The 17,300-nt window shown below is 37.3% G+C and overlaps 1 long non-coding RNA gene across 2 annotated transcripts in view; it reads left to right on the plus strand.

Moving 5' to 3' along the window:
* The first annotated feature begins 4,567 nt into the window (after positions 1-4,567).
* Positions 4,568-17,300, plus strand: part of LOC129047808 (uncharacterized) — a 75,525-nt gene continuing 62,792 nt past the window's right edge. For both annotated transcript variants that reach the window (XR_008509573.1, XR_008509574.1), the window contains exon 1: positions 4,568-4,672. This is a non-coding gene — a long non-coding RNA (uncharacterized LOC129047808). The remainder of the gene's footprint in view (positions 4,673-17,300) is intronic.

Genomic DNA, 17,300 nt, shown 5'->3' on the forward strand with positions numbered 1-17,300 from the left:
CAGACACAAAGCAAAACTACTTATAGTGTTTCCAGGCCCCCGAAGCCCTGAGTTTGCATGTAGAGCTGCCAAAGAAGTACAGTTCTAACAAACTATCAGGCAGAGGAGTGTTTACAAATGAATTCTCAGTAACTCCAAACTTTCCTCCACTAGCTGAGCCATGAGTGCCTCTGGCTATGACATGGCCTTCAGTACTGTGGTATCTTGATAGCCTCAACCACTGTCCCTGGGCTGGTGATGAGTCAAGGACCCAGGACCTTCGGTTGCAAATAAAATTTCAAAACCCCCTCCTAGGAGGCCCACCCCAGCTTGCAGGACTCTACATGGGTCAGGACTGATATTAACATCATTCATCTAAAGGAATATGTAAGTCAGACAGTATGCCAAGCAAAGAGCTTAAGCAGTACACAAGCCAGAGAAGATTCCAACTGGGTCAAAAACCATGGAGCCCAAAATAAATACTGAACACTAAATCACAGCAGCAGACATCAAAGTATCAGGGAGATGAACAAGGAGCAGTGGGCACAGTATAAATTAAAAGGAGTCTTAAGAAATTAACAAGTTAAGTATAGGCTCTTTGTGACTGAGCCACCATTGTGCCTGCAGAAGCATTGTGGATAAAATGGCCAGTTGTAATATCAGACCTGGGGTAAGAAGGCAGACAGGGAAAACATGGAAATGATTTAAACCTATGCAAAGCACCTGTGCATTTATCTCAGCTAGTGCCTGAGGTGTACCAGATGCAACAGTTTATAATAGACTCATTTTAAAACTCCAACCATGGTTTCCCCCCTCAGTTCCACTGGGAGTTCCTAGGAACAGCTAAGTCACAAGGGAACCAAAAGATTAAGGAGGTTTTAAAATTTACCCTCCAAATTAAGTAGCCTCTGTTTAAGAGCCAAACTTGAGTGACAGAATAAATTCCTAGGAAGCCCCAAAGGTGAGTGTACAGTAACCACACTATACTGCAAGAGGAGATAAACACAGAAAGAAATAAGATTTGACTAGAGAAGCTTTGAGAATTAGAATAAGAAGGCTAGCAGTGAGTGGGCTGTAGGTGAAATGATTGGCAATCATCAAATGGCCTGGCTGGAACACAAGAAGACTATAGGGGCTTTCATGCCAGGAGGCACGTTTTCAAGGAAGCTATGAATAAGGCAGTGGAAGAAGGCAGCATTAAAAGATTCCCATATTTCTCTCACTGGCTCTTGAGACAGGGGATTTGAGGGGAAGAGGCGGAGGGGGTACAAGGGATAGAAGACTACAAATATGTTGCAGTGTATACTGCTTGGATGACGGGTGCACCAAAATTTCACAAATCACCGCCAAAGAACTTACCTAGGCAACCAAACTAGGTTACCACCTGTACCCCAGTAACTTATGGAAAAAAAATATAGAAAATAAAAATAATTTTAAAAATAAAGAAGGAGAAAAGGCAGCATTTAGAATAACTAAAATAATTGTGTATCCCACCCACCCTTGGGAATCAGAATTCACAATTTGAGAACCAGTAGGCCCCTTAATGTGTCCTAAAATGGCCAAGCAATATAATCACTGGGGAGATTGTGGAAATTCAGCTTCCCAAGCTCCATCCTAGAGACACATAATAAAAATCTCAAGTTTGAAAACAACTGGTCAAGCAGAGCTCCCTAACTGGTCCTCTGCATTTACCTTAATTCTTGCTTCTGCTTCAGGAAGCAGTCTTTTGTAATCTTAGATGTATTTGTTGTAAGAGTGTTTCTTATAGCTAGGGTGACCTTAACAATTTATCATCCAAACTGGTACACTTAGAGTGTGAAAGGAGTTGCTGTAGGGTAATTACTAAATTACCCTGGAACAACAGGCATAAATAAACTGGGATTGCCTCAAGCAAACTGCACTCTATTTGGAGCAAACTAAAGCCTCCCCACAGGATCTTTCACCCACTTATCCTCATTCTTCCTTTTGGAGCCATAACCATCAGTCTAATTTCATTTGATATTCTTTTAAATCAGAATATAGCTATTCTGGCATCCCTCCTGGGTCTTTAACCATTTCTTACCCAGAATCATAATAATGTAAAACAAAATCAAATGTGATTGAAAGGAATGATGGGCCAAGTCTCCACTTGCTGTCTTCAGCTTGACACTTGTGGTGGTGCCTGAGGCAGCTCCCACAGCATCCAAGGCATTGGTATTTGAAAACCCTGCCGACTAAGTAAAGATCACTAAGTAAAGACCTTTCCAATACTAAGTTTTAGATTCCTAGGTGACTGCATTTTGAATGCAGGAATAATATGACAAGGAAAAGACTAATATTCAATAGTCTTGCAATTCTCAGTATTTATACTGTAAATATATGTATATAAAAGTGCATACATTTTTATACCATAGAGTATAAAAATACAACTAACATCCAAGTAAACTTTAACAAATTAACTAAATCGAATGTTAGCATTGCATTTGAAACTGTGTCTGTTTCTCTTTCTCTTTATATCCCCTTCTCTCTCTCAACCTCCACCCCAAAAGGTAACCACTATCTGGAATTTGTGTGCATCCTTCCTGTCACAATTAAACAGGATACCTTTAATCAAGGCCAGGACACTGGATGAAGTGGGGGATGAAGACCCCACTAACTGAGAAGGCAGCTCTCTGTCATGCATGGCCTGCAATTGGCTGGCAAGACCTTGAGACTATTTTCCTTTGGAAAATATGAACCATTGGAATTAATGGTTCCATTAATTGAACCACTGGAATTAATAAAGACCCCAGACTTGGCTATCTTCCAAGCTAATTTGATGTGGCTAGTACAGAAATGCCAATTCCACACCACTGTGCAAAAAGCTTAAGGTTTTGACTGAGGAAACAGGAGAATCTGGCACAGAAAACCTTCACAAACCAATGATTGTCCTGGTGTTTTATGCCCAGAAATCGACTGCAGCAGTCTTTTCAAAGAAAAATGGGGCTCATTTAAATCAAAGGGCTGACTGAAGGCAGAAGTTAACAAGAGAAGATACTGTAGAGAGAGGGTGGAGGCTGGTGGGAAGCTAAATCATTTGTGGTCTAGCCCCTTCAATTATTAAGTCAGAAGGTATTTTTTGAGATCCTATGTTTTGCCTTGCATAGTCCTTGCCCACATGCTGTTTAAGCCTCATGTGAGAAGATAAATGCAGGGAATAATTATTTTATGAAGAAAGTGGTATGCCATTGAACATCTTTACACACGTGTACATTGAAGAATAACAGAGTGCCATGTAGCTAGACAGTGATTGTGAGGAAGAGCTAGTAAGTACAAAAGATATGAAAAGGTAAAGATCAGTTTGGTTGGCATCAGAGAAATCCTCATAGAGGCAGCAACATTTCAGCTGGGCCTTGAAGACAGGGTGGGAGATGAAGAAATAAAGAGTGGATGCATTTTTCTACTAATAATGAGAACAACTAGCATTCATTCAGTGCTGGGCACTGCGGAAAGCACTTTACGTGCATTATTTCATATAATCCTCCCAACAACTCTTGGAAGTGTAATTCTATCCATTTTACAAATGAGAAAACTGAGACTCAGAGAGATTAAGTAATTTTTCCAAGATCACATAACTAGATAGTAGCAGTCAGGATTGAAGCTCCAAATGTTTGGCCAAACAGCCAGCGTAATGCTACACTGCCTAGGTAGAGGAACAGAGTGAGAGGAAGCCCAGACATGGGAGGAAAGGAGTCAGCAAGGATCAGATGTATTGAAGGGGCGACGGGGCATAGGTGATTGGTCAAGTTATTCCTCTGCTGAAAAGTTTTAAGTATCTGCCCCATCCTCTGCACTTTGCACACAGAGATGTTCAAGACTGCTTATTAAATTTAACTGGCAATGTAAGAAAAGGTCCCAACATGAGAAGCAATTATGTAACTGGGGATCTTTGCTTATTGTATTTTCCAATTTGGCTAATATTTTAAAGTTTCACAGGGCATGAACAGATTTATAGGGGGAAAAATATCTTAAATACCACAGTACAAGTTGGGAAAATGAGAGAGAATGCAAGAATGAATGTAGGAGTAGACTTTCAAAAGCTGTGAAGATTTTTTTTAATTCATTCAACAAACATTTCCTGATTGGCCACTTTGTATAGTTTCTGTGCTGGGTCAGTGGAGTTGTAGGTGCCTCCAAAGGGGCAAAACAAAGGGAGACACAGGATTCCACCATACTTTATAACAAAATAGAATTCAATTGAACACCTGCACTATGCATTAAACAGTGGGCATTTATCAACCCCCCTCTATGTACTGGATGCTCTAAAAGATGATAGATACACATTCTTGTCCTCAAGGGCCTCCAAGGGTAGATCCACAGTTTGAGCAAATAATTTCAACACAATGCAATGAATACTACCTAAAGGGGGCTTATAAACTAAAACAAATGTTTGTACCAAGGGAGGATATAAAATCCTAATCTGTCTACATCTACTGAGTTCACTCAGAATAATTTTAGTAGTTTTCTGCCTTGGTTAATTAAAATGTTCATCTCTCTGTACTCCAAGGAGCAGATCAGGTGACCTCTTGAAGAACTTTGAAGCTCTAGGATTCTGTTTTTGCACTCCCCTAGCAACTGAGAAATCAGGACATCTTTCTCTACAGGCAAGAAGAGGAAAATAATACATGAGTGACAGAAGATTAAGTACAGTACTCAGCTTTGCCAAGCAGACCAGGTAATATTCACTAAAGGTTAATGTTAATTTTTTAACATGCCATCAAAAAATTTTATTCGGAAATAGGTCAATGTTCCAATTTTACAATAGTAAGGAAACATCTATGAGCTTTCATCTAATTGCTAAATTCCAGTATGTCAGTAGTGGTCCACTAAAAGTCAAATTTTATTAACTAGAAAAGGTAAATTCAACCAGTAGTATCCAATCAGTTTGTTAGAAGTATAAAATTTAAAAAAATTAAAATTCAGAAAGTTCAATTGCATGTATTAAGAACAACAATTTCAAACCAACGCTCAATGATCACACAAGAAGGATTATAATAGCAAAGACATTTTTTCCATTAAAATTACTAAAAGAATATAATCTCAGGATATAGCTTACTAGTTTGTGTGACATGCCAATCACTTACTCTTTCTGGGCCTCAGTTTACTCTTCTATAAAATAAGGAGGTTGAACTAAAGGCTTCAGCTTTATCCTTAGCAATTTAGAATTGTAGACACAGCAATTTAGAATTGTAGTCTAGGGATGGCAAATATTTGAACCTCGAATAACACCTTCAGTAAATTCGTATTTATGAGCTGCCTGGAGGGTGGAGAAAGATTCTGTGGCTTAGTCCAGGCTCAGCCGGAAAGATCTGAAAACATTTAGCAATATCTGGATGGGGTAAATGAGACAAGGGGCACACAAGAGCCATGTTTGTTCTAGTTGAATCCTCATATTTTAAAATTAGGGTTCAGAATGTGGTTATTTGGGTTCATGCTATGGTTACAAAGAAAAGTAATAAGTAACACAATTCTAAGTTGAATTTGTGTTACCTCTCATCTTTACTCTCTTTAAAAAAAAATAACAATTATTGTGTCATCTTGTATCTTGTCTCCAAAAGAAGTTAAAGTGGCTTATAATAGTGTTTATAATGCAGTAAGATTAATGAATACAAAAATGAGACAAAAGGAAATCTATTATGTTATTTCATTATACTTAATGTTGTCAAATTAACTTGTCCAAAGCATTGTTCAGATTACATTACTATCCTTCTCAATGATTCTCCCCAAAGTCTTTCATTATCTTTTCTTAGCTGCCCTTCCAAACTTGTATTCTAGCTGCACTGTGCTACCATTCTCCTTGCACAGTACAGTAGACGCTCTTCAGGGTACGTCTGACTAGCATGCAAGTCATCTCCCCACATCTAGGAACCTCTGGATCTTCTTCCCCTGGAAGCAGTGTTTATTTATGACTTCACTCTCCTGGCAATAGTTCCTAAAACTGACATAATGTGGGGCAAGAAGATTCTCCTTGCTGCCTTTCAATTAGTTGGGGCAATTGTAGTCAACCATGTGAATGGAAAAGCAGAGAAAGCAAGTCTGCAGAGAGAAAGAATGAAGCTGAAGCAGGACAATACCCGGGTTCCTGATTGTATACCAGTCTTGATTCCAATTACTTCCTAAGGTCTGGCTATATGTCTGCCTGTAAGTTTCCCTCGAACACCCTAAATGCTAACAGTAATTTCCCCTTCTCTTAAGCACACTCTTTTTGGGTTACCGACAAGTCTTAATTAATCTGCATCGCTTTCTGTGCCTTTGCCTCATCCCACACCCTGCCTTCAAGTTTGTGCTCAAAGTAACTTGCTCCAGAAAGCTCTTTTTCATTCCAGGAAGTAATGTCTTCATCTTACGAATTCCTACAGTACTTTATCTGTATATTTCTTATGATACCTCAGCCTTAGATCACACCTGTATCATTACACATTTGGGTTTTTTTTTTTTTTTTTTTTTTTTTTTTACCATAGTTCTAAGCTTCTTGTGGGGAAGAATCAAGGCCTTATTCATTATTGTAAATTCTACATACTGAACAGAGTAGAAGTGGGTAGTTGTCAAACTTTATTTGTTTAAAAAAAATGGATGAACAAATGAACACCTTTTATTCATTCTCTACTATTGCATGAATTCCTAAGCCTCTCTCCTCCAGGCTGGTATTACAGAAGTGGAGATTTGATCAGCCAATTTACCCAGTTAATGTGAGCAAGGTAGACAGACAAATAGGATAATTGTGGCCCAGAACTCTACTCCTGGGCCAAAATGATGCTGTTTAGTTGTCAATATTGATCACATTTAATTAGAAAATTGCCAGATCTCTGCCATTCTTGGTGCTGTGTGGGCATCACCTAAAAGCAAAGGGATGACAAGCTGTTCCAAGCATCTGTGGTCTTTATGTAATAAACATGTTTTCATTTGAGAAAATTGGTGCCTGTTTCTGAGAAAGATCAGAGCCTTTTAGAATTTCAAACCTTGTCCCCATACAAACTTTCTTCAGTGGCTATGATGAGGGAACTATTACTGTATAATTTCTAGAGTTATTAAAATAATTAATAGTTATTAAAATAATTAATTTGCACCATGTGAAGGAGTACTTGCAGAGCGGATTCAGAGTTGGGTTAAAAATCAAGATTAGAGTTTCAGAAATAATCACCTCAGGAAAAGAATGGAGTTGCTGTAGATGCACTGTGACTTTGTGAAGTGGGTTATTAACCTGTCAGGTACCTATGTCCCTTCCAAGCACTCCTTTGGTCTTTTATGACCCTATCAGAGCTCTTTCCAGATGAAAGCATAGCTATAATCACTGTGTTTTATGCCATTCACTCAGTTTCTCAAATAGCAGGTGACACTCCTGGTGTGACTTGCTATTTGAGCTGTCTATATCTATATTGATCCACCATCAGAATTGAAAAAACCTGTCACTCTGAAGTAATAGTTAATAAAGGGTGAGGGTAGCAAAAAATGTAACTGTTTATTTTGCCAGTACTTATCATTTGAAATGGTCATTGAGCAGTAACCAATTTGCTCATCTTAGTATTCAGGCTTAAGCATGTTACATTTGCCTACAGTTACTAGTAAGTAAACCTCAGGTGTGAATCAGTAAATCATCAAGAATAAACCAAGGATTCAGATTATTTATATCTATGGCATTTTCTTATCTGTACTTATTGACTAAGTAGGCTTAAATTATGAATGAACCTGCAATAATTCATCCATGTTTTGAAAAGACATATTGTAAAGGCATAATTCACTATCTTGAACAAAAATAATTGATTATTATATCTTCTATAATTTGAAAGTCTTTTTTTACCTGAAAGGAACAAGTCTCATAAGACTGTTGAGAGAGAAATCTGAAAGGAAAATATTTTCTTAACTTGTTAAATTCCTTTTAGCCACTTACGATAGAATAAAAGAAAAATGCAGAAAACCAAAAAGAAAATTTTTTAAATCACCCTTAATACTACTATCTTGAAAAAAGTAGTTAAAATTTTGGTTTTATATTACTTCAGTCATTCTAGTATATATATACATATGAGTGTGATTAAAACTTATGTTTAAAATTGAAATAATACACAACATTTGTAGTGTTTTATGATATGCTTTCTCTCACTTAACAATATAGCACAGATATTTATCTGATCCAGATGTGGGCAAAATTTCTGTAAAGGGCCAGGTAGTAAATATTTTAGGCATTGTAAGCCACACAGTCTTTGTCACAACGACTTAACTCTGATATCATAATGGGAAAGCAACCATAAATATATACAATATAAACAATATATAAATAATTGGACATGGCTGTGTTCCAATAGCACTTTATTTATAAAAAAACAGGTAGCAGACATATTGTGTTCATGGATTGAAAGTCTCAACATAATAAAGATACTAATTCTCCTCAAATTTATGTATAGGCTTAACATAACTCATATTAATTCCCAGCAAAATATTTTTTGCAGATACAGATAAGATCATCCTAAAGTTGATATGGAAAAGCAAAGGAACTAGAAGAGCTAAAACAATTTTTACAGGGAAAAACTGAAGAGGAAAGAATCAATGTATCTAACTTAGGACATATTTAAAGCTATAATAATTAAGTTTGTGTGGTCTTTTTTATGATACAAATATTTGTACATAATTATGAGGTATGTGTGAGTTTTTTACATGTATGGACTGCATAATGATCAAGTCAGGGTATTTGAGGTGTCTATCACTTCAAGTGTGTGTCAATTTCATGTGTTGAAAACACTTGAAGTTCTTTCTTCTAGTGATTTTGAAATATTCAGTACATTGTCGTTAACTACATTCATCCTACTCTGCTATTGAACATTAAATTTTATTCCTTCTATCTAACTGTGTGTTTCTACCCATTAACCAACTTCTCTTTATCTCCCTACCCTCATCACCCAACACACTCTTTCCTGCCTCTGGTAGCCATCACTCTACTCTCTATCTCCATGAGATCAACTTTTTAAACCTTCTATACATGAGTGAGAACATGAGATAGTTGTCTTTCTGCCTGGCCTATTTCTCTTAATATAATAGCCTCCACTTTCATCCATGTTGCTACAAATGACATCATTTCATTCTTTTTTATAGCCAAATAGTGTTCTGTTGTGTATATGTGCCACATTTTCTTTATCTATTCATCCATTGTTGTGCATTTAGGTTGATTCCATACCTTTGCTTTGTAAATAGTGCTGCAACAAACATGGGAGTACAGGTATCCCTTTAATACATGGATTTCTTTTTCTTCGGATAAACATCCAGTAGTGGGATTGCTGGATTGTATGGTAGTTCTATTTTGAGTTTTTTGAGAAATCGTCCTGCTCTCTTCCAGAGTGGCTGTCCTAGTACATTACCAGCAAGAGTGTACATGTGTTCCCTTTTCTCTACATCCTCACCAGCATCTGTTATTTTTTGTCTTCTTAATAATTGCCTCTCTAACTGGGGTAAGATGAGATCTCATTGTAGTTTTGATTTGCATTTTCCTGATGATTAATTATTTTGAGCATTATTTCACGTAGCATTGACCATTTGAATGTGTTCTTTTGAGAAATGTTTATTCACGTCCTTTACTACTTTTTAATGGGATTATATGTTTTTTTTTTTTTTGTTTTTGTTTTTTTACTATTATTTCAATTCCTTCTGTAGTCTGGATAATAGTCCTTGTCAAATGAATAGTTTGCAAATATTTTCTCCCATTCAACAGTTTGTCACTTCACTCTGTTGATCGTTTCCTTTGCTGTGAAGAAGCTTCTTAGTTGAATAACTCCCAATTGTCTATATTTGTTTTTGTTGCCTGTGCTTTTGAGGTCTTAGCCGTAACATACGTGCCTAGACCAATGTCCCAAAGTGTTTTCTGTATGCTTTTATCTAGTAGTTTTATATGTTATAAAGTCTTACATTTAAGTTTTTAATCCATCTTGAGTTTATTTTTGTCACTGGTGAGAGATAGGGGTCCAGTTATAGTCTTCTATAAATATCCAATTTTCCCAGCATCGTTTATTGAAGATGATGTCCTTCCCCAAATGTATGCTCTTGGCACCTTTGTTAAAAAATGAGTTGGCCACACATGCATGGCTTTATTTTTGGGCTTTCTCTTCTGTTCCATTGGTCTATGTGTTCATTTTTATGCCAGTACCATGCTGTTTTAATTTCTATAGTTTTTATATTATAATTTGAAGTCAGGTAATGTTATGCCACCAGTTTTGCTTTGCTCAGGATTGCTTTGGCTATTGGGGGTCTTTTGTTGTTCATAGAAGTTTTAGGGTTGTTTTTTCTATTTCAGTGAAGTACGTCATTGATATTTTGATATGGATTACATTGATTCTGTAGATTGCTTTGGTTAGTATGAAAATGTTAACAATATTACTTCTTCCTATCCATGAACATGGTATATCCTTCCTCTTTTGGCATATCTTCTTCAATTTTTTTAATCAGTGTTTTACAGTTTTCATTGTAGAGATTTTTCCCTTCTTTAGGAAAATTTATTCCTAACTGTATCATTTTATTTTATTTCATTAGCATTGTAAATGGGATTGCTTTCTTGGTTTCTTTTTCAGATTTTTTTCTGTTGGCATACAGAAATGCTACTAATTTTTGTATGTTAATTTTGTATACTGAAACTTTACCAAATCCATTTATCAGTTCTAACAGTGTTTGGTAGAGTCTTTAGATTTTTCTAGATATAAGATTATATCATCTGCAAATAGGGACAATTTTATTCTCTCTTTTCCAACTTGGATGCCTTTTATTTCTTACTCTTGCCTCATTGCTCTGACTAAGACTTCCAGTACTATGTTGAATAGGAGTGGTCAAAGTGGGCATCTGTGTTTTGTTCCAATTCTTAGAGAAAAGGCTTTCAGCTTTTCCTCATTTAGTATGATGTTCACTGTGTGTTTATCATATATAGCTTTTATTACATTGTGTGGTATGTTCCTTCTATTCCTAATTTGTTGAGAATTTTTATTACAAAGGGATATTGAATTTTATCAAATGCTTCTCTGAATTTTTTGGAGATGATCATATGGTTTTGGTCCTTCATTCTGTTAATGTGATGGATCACGTTTATTGACTTAAAGATGTTAAACCATTGTTACATTCCTGGGATAAATCCCATTTGAACATGTTGTGGGTTTTTTTGTTGTTGTTTTTGTTTTTGATGTGCTGTTGGATTCTGTTTGATAATATTTTGTTGAAGATTTATACATCTATTTTCATCAGAGATATTGGCCTATAGTTGTCTTTTTGATGTGGCATCCTTATCTGTTTTGATAGCGGGATAATGCAGAATAATCCTTGTCTGTTTTGATACCAGGGTAATGCCAGCATTACCCTGCTATCAGTGTACAATGAATTAGGGAGAATTCCTTCCTCTTTAAGTTTTTAGAATAGTTTGGGGATAATTGGTATTATTTCTTAGAAAGTTCACAGTATTAGGTTGGGCATGGTGGCTTACACCTGTAATCCAAGCACTTTAGGAGGCTGAGGTGGGTGGATCACTTCAGGTCAGGAGTTCAAGACCAGCCTGACTAATATAGTGAAAGCCCCTCTCTACTATAAATACAAAAATTAGCTGGGCATGGTGGCACACGCTTGTAGTCCCAGCTACTCAGGAGGCTGAGGCAGGAGAATTGCTTAAACCCAAAAGGCAGAGGCAGCAGTGAGCTGAGATCATGCCACTGCACTCCAGCCTGGGTGAGGACACCATCTCAAAAAAAAAAAAAAAAAAAGAAAAGAAAAATAAAGTTTGTAGTACCAAATGCCTACATCAAAAAAGTAGCAAGATTACAAATAAACCATCCAAAGTTGCACCTCAAGGAATTAGAAAAGCCAGAACAAATCAAACCCAGAATTAGTAGAAGAAATAATAAAGATGAGAACAGAACTAAACAAAATAGAGACTAAAAAATTATACAAGGGATCAACAAAGTGAAAAGTTGGTTCTTTGAATAGATTTAAAAAATTGATAAACCACTAGCTAGACTAACCAAGGAAAAAGGAAGAGGTGGGTATGACTATAAAAGGGTAGCACAAGGGAGATTTGTGTGGTGATGGAAGAGTTAGTATCTTGATTGTACTTGTAATTACAAGAATCTACACACACATTGCACTAATGTCAATTTTATGGTTTGATATTGCACTGTAGTAAGATTTAACCAGTAGAGGAAACTAGGTGAGGGGTACAGAGTACCTTTCTGTACTCTTTGCAACTTCCTGTGAATATATAGTTGTTTCAAAAGAAAAAATTAAAAAACAAAGCAGATTGCAGGCCATTTTGCCATAGTTTGGCTATAGTTTGCTATCCCCAAGATCTAGGTGATTAAGTGTTTTGATAATAATACTTTTATTAGCTGCATAATATGCTTTTCATTAAATATAAGAATTTATTGAACACATTTTCCAGTTTCCAATTTTTCTCTTTATAAAGTCAAGACCTTATATATTTTATATCATTTTATACATCCACAATTATTTCTTCAGAACAAATATCTAAAATTACAGTGTCAAGTTTACAAAGTTTATACCTTTAAACTTCTGAAATAACCTTTAAAATATGTATAACAATTTACATTCCTATCAGCAGTGGACAAAAGGGGGTTACCTAGTTTCAGTTTTCTGCATATGGCTAGTCAGTTTTCCCAGCACCATTTATTAAATAGAGAATCCTTTCCCATTGCTTGTTTTTGTCAGGTTTATCAAAGATAAGATGGTTGTAGATGTGTGGTGTTATTTCTAAGGTCTTTGTCTGTTCCGTTGGTCTATATATCTGTTTTGGTACCAATACCATGCTGTTTTGGTTACTGTAGCCTTGTAGTATAGTTTAAGGCCAGGTAGTATGATGCCTCCAGCTTTGTTCTTTTTACTTAGGATTGTCTTGGCTATACAGGCTTCTTTTTGGTTCCATATGAAATTTAAAGTAGTTTTTTCTAATTCTGTGAAGAATGTCAATGGTAGTTTAATGGGAATAGCATTGAATCTAGAAATTACTTTGGGCAGTATGGCCATTTTCACAATATTGTTTCTTCCTATCCGTGAGGATGGAATGTTTTTGCATTTGTTTGTGTCCTCTCTTATTTCCTTGAGCAGTAGTGGTAGCTCTCTTTGAAGAGATTTTTCAAGTCCCTTGTTAGCTGTATTCCTAGGTATTTTTTTCTCTTTGTAGCAACTGTGAATGGGCATTCATTCATGATTTGGCTCTCTGCTTGTCCATTGTTGGTATAAACGAATGCTTGTGATTTTTGCACATTGATTTTGTATCCTGAGACTTTGCTGAAGTTGCTTATCGGCTTAAGGAGTTTTGGGGCTGAGGCAATGGGGTTTTCTAAATATACAATGTCATCTGCAAACAGAGACAATTTGACTTCCTCTTTTGCTATTCGAATACACTTTATTTCTTTCTCTTGCCTGATTGCCCTGGCCAGAACTTCCAATAATATGTTGACTAGGAGTGGTAAGAGAGGGCATACTTGTCTTGTGCAGGTTTTCAAGGGGAATGCTTCCAGCTTTTCCCCATTCAATATGATATTGGCTACATGTTTGTCATGAACAACCCTTATTACTTTGAGATATGATCCATCAATACCTAGCTTATTGAGAGTTTTTAATATGAAGAGATGTTGAATTTTATTGAAGGCCTTTTCTGCATCTATTGAGATAATCATGTGGTTTTTTGTCATTGGTTTTGTTTATGTGATGGATTACGTTTATTGATTTGCATATGTTGAACCAACCTTGCATCCCAGGGATAAAGCCGACTTGATCATGGTAGATAAGCTTTTTGGTGTGCTGCTGGATTCGGTTTGCCAGTATTTTATTTTTTGCATTGATGTTCATCAGGGCTATTGGCCTGAAGTTTTCTTTTCTTGTTGTGTCTCTGCCAGGTTTTGGTATCAGGATGATGCTGGCCTCATAAAATGAGTAAAGGAGGAGTCCTTCATTTTCAACTGTTTAGAGTAGTTTCAGAAGGAAGGGTACCAGCTCCTCTTTGTACCTCTAGTAGAATTCAGCTGTGAATCCAACTGGTCCTGGGCTTTTTTTTTTTTTTTTTTTCCTTGATAGGCTATTAATTACTGCCTCAATTTGAGAACTTGTTATCGACCTATTCAGGGATTCAGCTTCTTCCTAGTTTAGTCTTGGGAGGCTGTATGTGTTCAAGAATTTATTCATTTCTTTCAGATTTTCTAGTTTAATTGTGTAGAGGTGTTTATAGTATTCTCTGGTGGTAGTTTGTGTTTCTGTGGGGTCAGTGGAGATATCCCCTTTATCATTTTTTATTGTGGCTATTTGCGTCCTCTCTCTTTTCTTGTTCATTAGTCTAGCTAGAAGTCTATGTATTTACAGGGCTTAAAACCTAGATGATAGGTGCAGCAAACCACCATGGCACATGTATACCTATGTAACAAACCTGCACATTTTGCACATGTATCCCAGAATTTAGAGTAAAATAAAAATTAAAATTAAAAAGGGAGTTACCCATACACTCATCAACAATGTATATTCTCTTTTTAAAAAAAAATATGTCTCTGCACAGTTGTCAAAAAAGTGTATCTGAGGTTTTTCTATTTTTTCAATTTTTTTTATGTTTGCTCATCTTGGTCCCCTGCCTAAGACAGTCTCCCCTTTACCTCGCTAATTTGTACTCAACTTTCAAGTCCCCAATAAAACATCACTTCCTGCTGGAAGATTTCCCTGATCCCTTTTTCTGGGTTAGGTGGCCCCTTATTCACTTTCATGCCACCCTGTACTTCCTCTACCTACCAATTGTGATCACAGCTTGTTTAATTTTATATCTGTCATCACTAGATCTTAATCTATGTGAGGACAGGGGCTGTGTCTCTCTTGATCCCTCTTTTATGCACAGCAAAATTAGCATAGTGCCTGACAATACATAGTCATTAAATATTTATTGAACCAATGAATAAAAAAGAATCAATCAGAAATGGGATGTTCTGCTGTTTGAAAGTTTACAGCAATAATATGAGTACTCTGTTTCTAGCACCATGCAGGAAAAAATGGCCTCCTACCTATGAATATAAATATCAGGTCAGAATGGAGGACCACTCCTATATCAGAAAGATGAATTCACGAGATTATCATAGCTTTATGACACTGGCCGTTAAGATTATATAAATAACATTCATTTTGCTGACTATACTCTCTAAGTCACTTTTTAGTTATTTAGCTTTTAGGTATAAACTACAGACTTCCCAGATTGAGAATATGCATCTGTCATAAAAGCTGAAATTCTCTTGTCTTTAAAACAATTATATTTTTACTGAAAATTAATAAAATGACATCTGACTTGTGCATCCATCACTCATGAATTTTATTATGAGTACATTCCCAAGATCTCCATGATAACCTCTTCTGCAAGGTGGCAATCACACTCATGTGTTACCAAACACCATTCCCTCTGGAGACTCTCTGATTGTTGGCTTCCTCAAACTACAACAGGCATGACTTTTAAATTGTTGTGGTTTTTATACCAAATTTCTATGTCATTTGACTTTTTAAGATTTCAAATACCTTCTGAAACTCTTCAGGAAGTCACTAACAAACCTCTGTGCTCCAACACATCAATAACCTCCTTTTCTGTAGCCCCTCCCTTAACCTGTCCCTCCAACACACCACTCAGCTTTTAAACTTCCTCCATAGTCGAGGATATCAGGTCTCACCCACAAATGCTCAGGTAGCCCAAACCCAGGTCACTTACCCTGGACTTGTTCTAACCCCTAATTCTTGGGCCATCCCAACCCAAAGAAAGAAGCTAATTCGGGACATGTCCCTTCCCCACACCAAAAAAAAGGACCTCCTCTCCTTCTTGGGCCTTGTGGGATACTTCCAGCTGTAGATTCCCAAATTCAGCTTGTTGGCCAAGCCACTCTACACGGCTTCACATGGGCCCATTCTAGAACCCCTAAACCCAGCTTGCCCCATCAACTCACACTTTAAAAAACTAAAAAATGCCCTTATAACGGCCCTGGCACTGGAACTTCCCAACCCCACCAAGCCCTTTATTCTGTATGTATATTTTGACTAAGGCCTTGCTCTTGGACTACTCTGCCAAATGTACAGCAACGCCCCACAGGCCATTGCATGCCTCTCAAAACAACTGGACTCTGTCATTCAAGGCTGGTCATCCTGCTTAAATACCGTGGGTGTGGCCACATCGCTGGCCTCAGAGGCACAGAAACTCACTCTCTACCAATGCATTACTATATTCATCTTCCCATAGCCTACAGAACCTCACAAGCCATCAATCTCTTCTAATTGTCCCACCATCAAACTTACAGCAGGTACCCACCTTATTCATGGGAAACTGTCTAATCACCTTCCAGAGATGTAAAGCTCTCAACCCAGCCACCCTCCTTCCTGTAAGCACTTCCAACTCTAAGCTCTCTCACTCCTGCCTGGACCTTTTAGACTCCCTCTCCCCTACCACCTTCCAACACATTTCAAAAACCCCTTTTTGGGGAAGACCTACATGGTTCATTAATGGAACCTTTTTTAGGGAGCCATGTTCAGCCATCATTGCTGATATAAACTCCTAAAATCCAATGCTCTCCCACCCCATACTACCTCTCAACGGGCAGAACTCCCTCTCAACAGGTGGAGCTAGCTATCCTAACTAGGGTCCTCACCCTAGCAAAGGAAAAGTGACATCTACACCAATTCCAAATATGCATACCACATCCTATACTCTCATGCCTTAATCTGTCAGGAAAGGGGTTCTCTAAATACAAAAGGAACCTGTATAGGAAATGGCAAACTCATACACAAACTGTTGGAGGTGGCTAAACTACCACTACAGTCCATCATTATTCATTGCAAGGAATACCAAAATGCCATAACCAAGGGGAACTCTCTGGCAAATTTGGCAGCCCAGTAGGCAGCCCTTAAAACTCCATCATTATTGCCCATTTTTCCCAATATACACCCTATATATACCCAGCAGGAACAAACCTCACTTGCCCAGGCTGATGCTACTCAGGAAAAAGTTGTTCTACCTCAATGATAAAATTGCCTTGCCCAAGTTTTAAAAACTTTCTGTACTTTTATATGTTCACAGTCATTTCCATTCCACCCCTACTCCAGCTCTCAAAAACTTACATACAGTCTCCCACCATGGCTTCCAATCTCAAAGATATTACTAAGGCATGTTCCCTTTACACTCAAACTTCCCCTCAAGAAGCTATCAAATCACCTCCTTTCCCCACACACCAGGCCCAAGGACACCTGCCAGGGCAGGACTGGCAAATCAACTTCACACACATGCCCCCCCGTAAAACGAGTCTGATACCTTCTGACAAAGT

This window comes from Pongo abelii, chromosome 13 (genome assembly GCF_028885655.2).
Source record: "Pongo abelii isolate AG06213 chromosome 13, NHGRI_mPonAbe1-v2.0_pri, whole genome shotgun sequence".
NCBI classification, from domain to species: Eukaryota; Metazoa; Chordata; class Mammalia; order Primates; family Hominidae; genus Pongo; species Pongo abelii.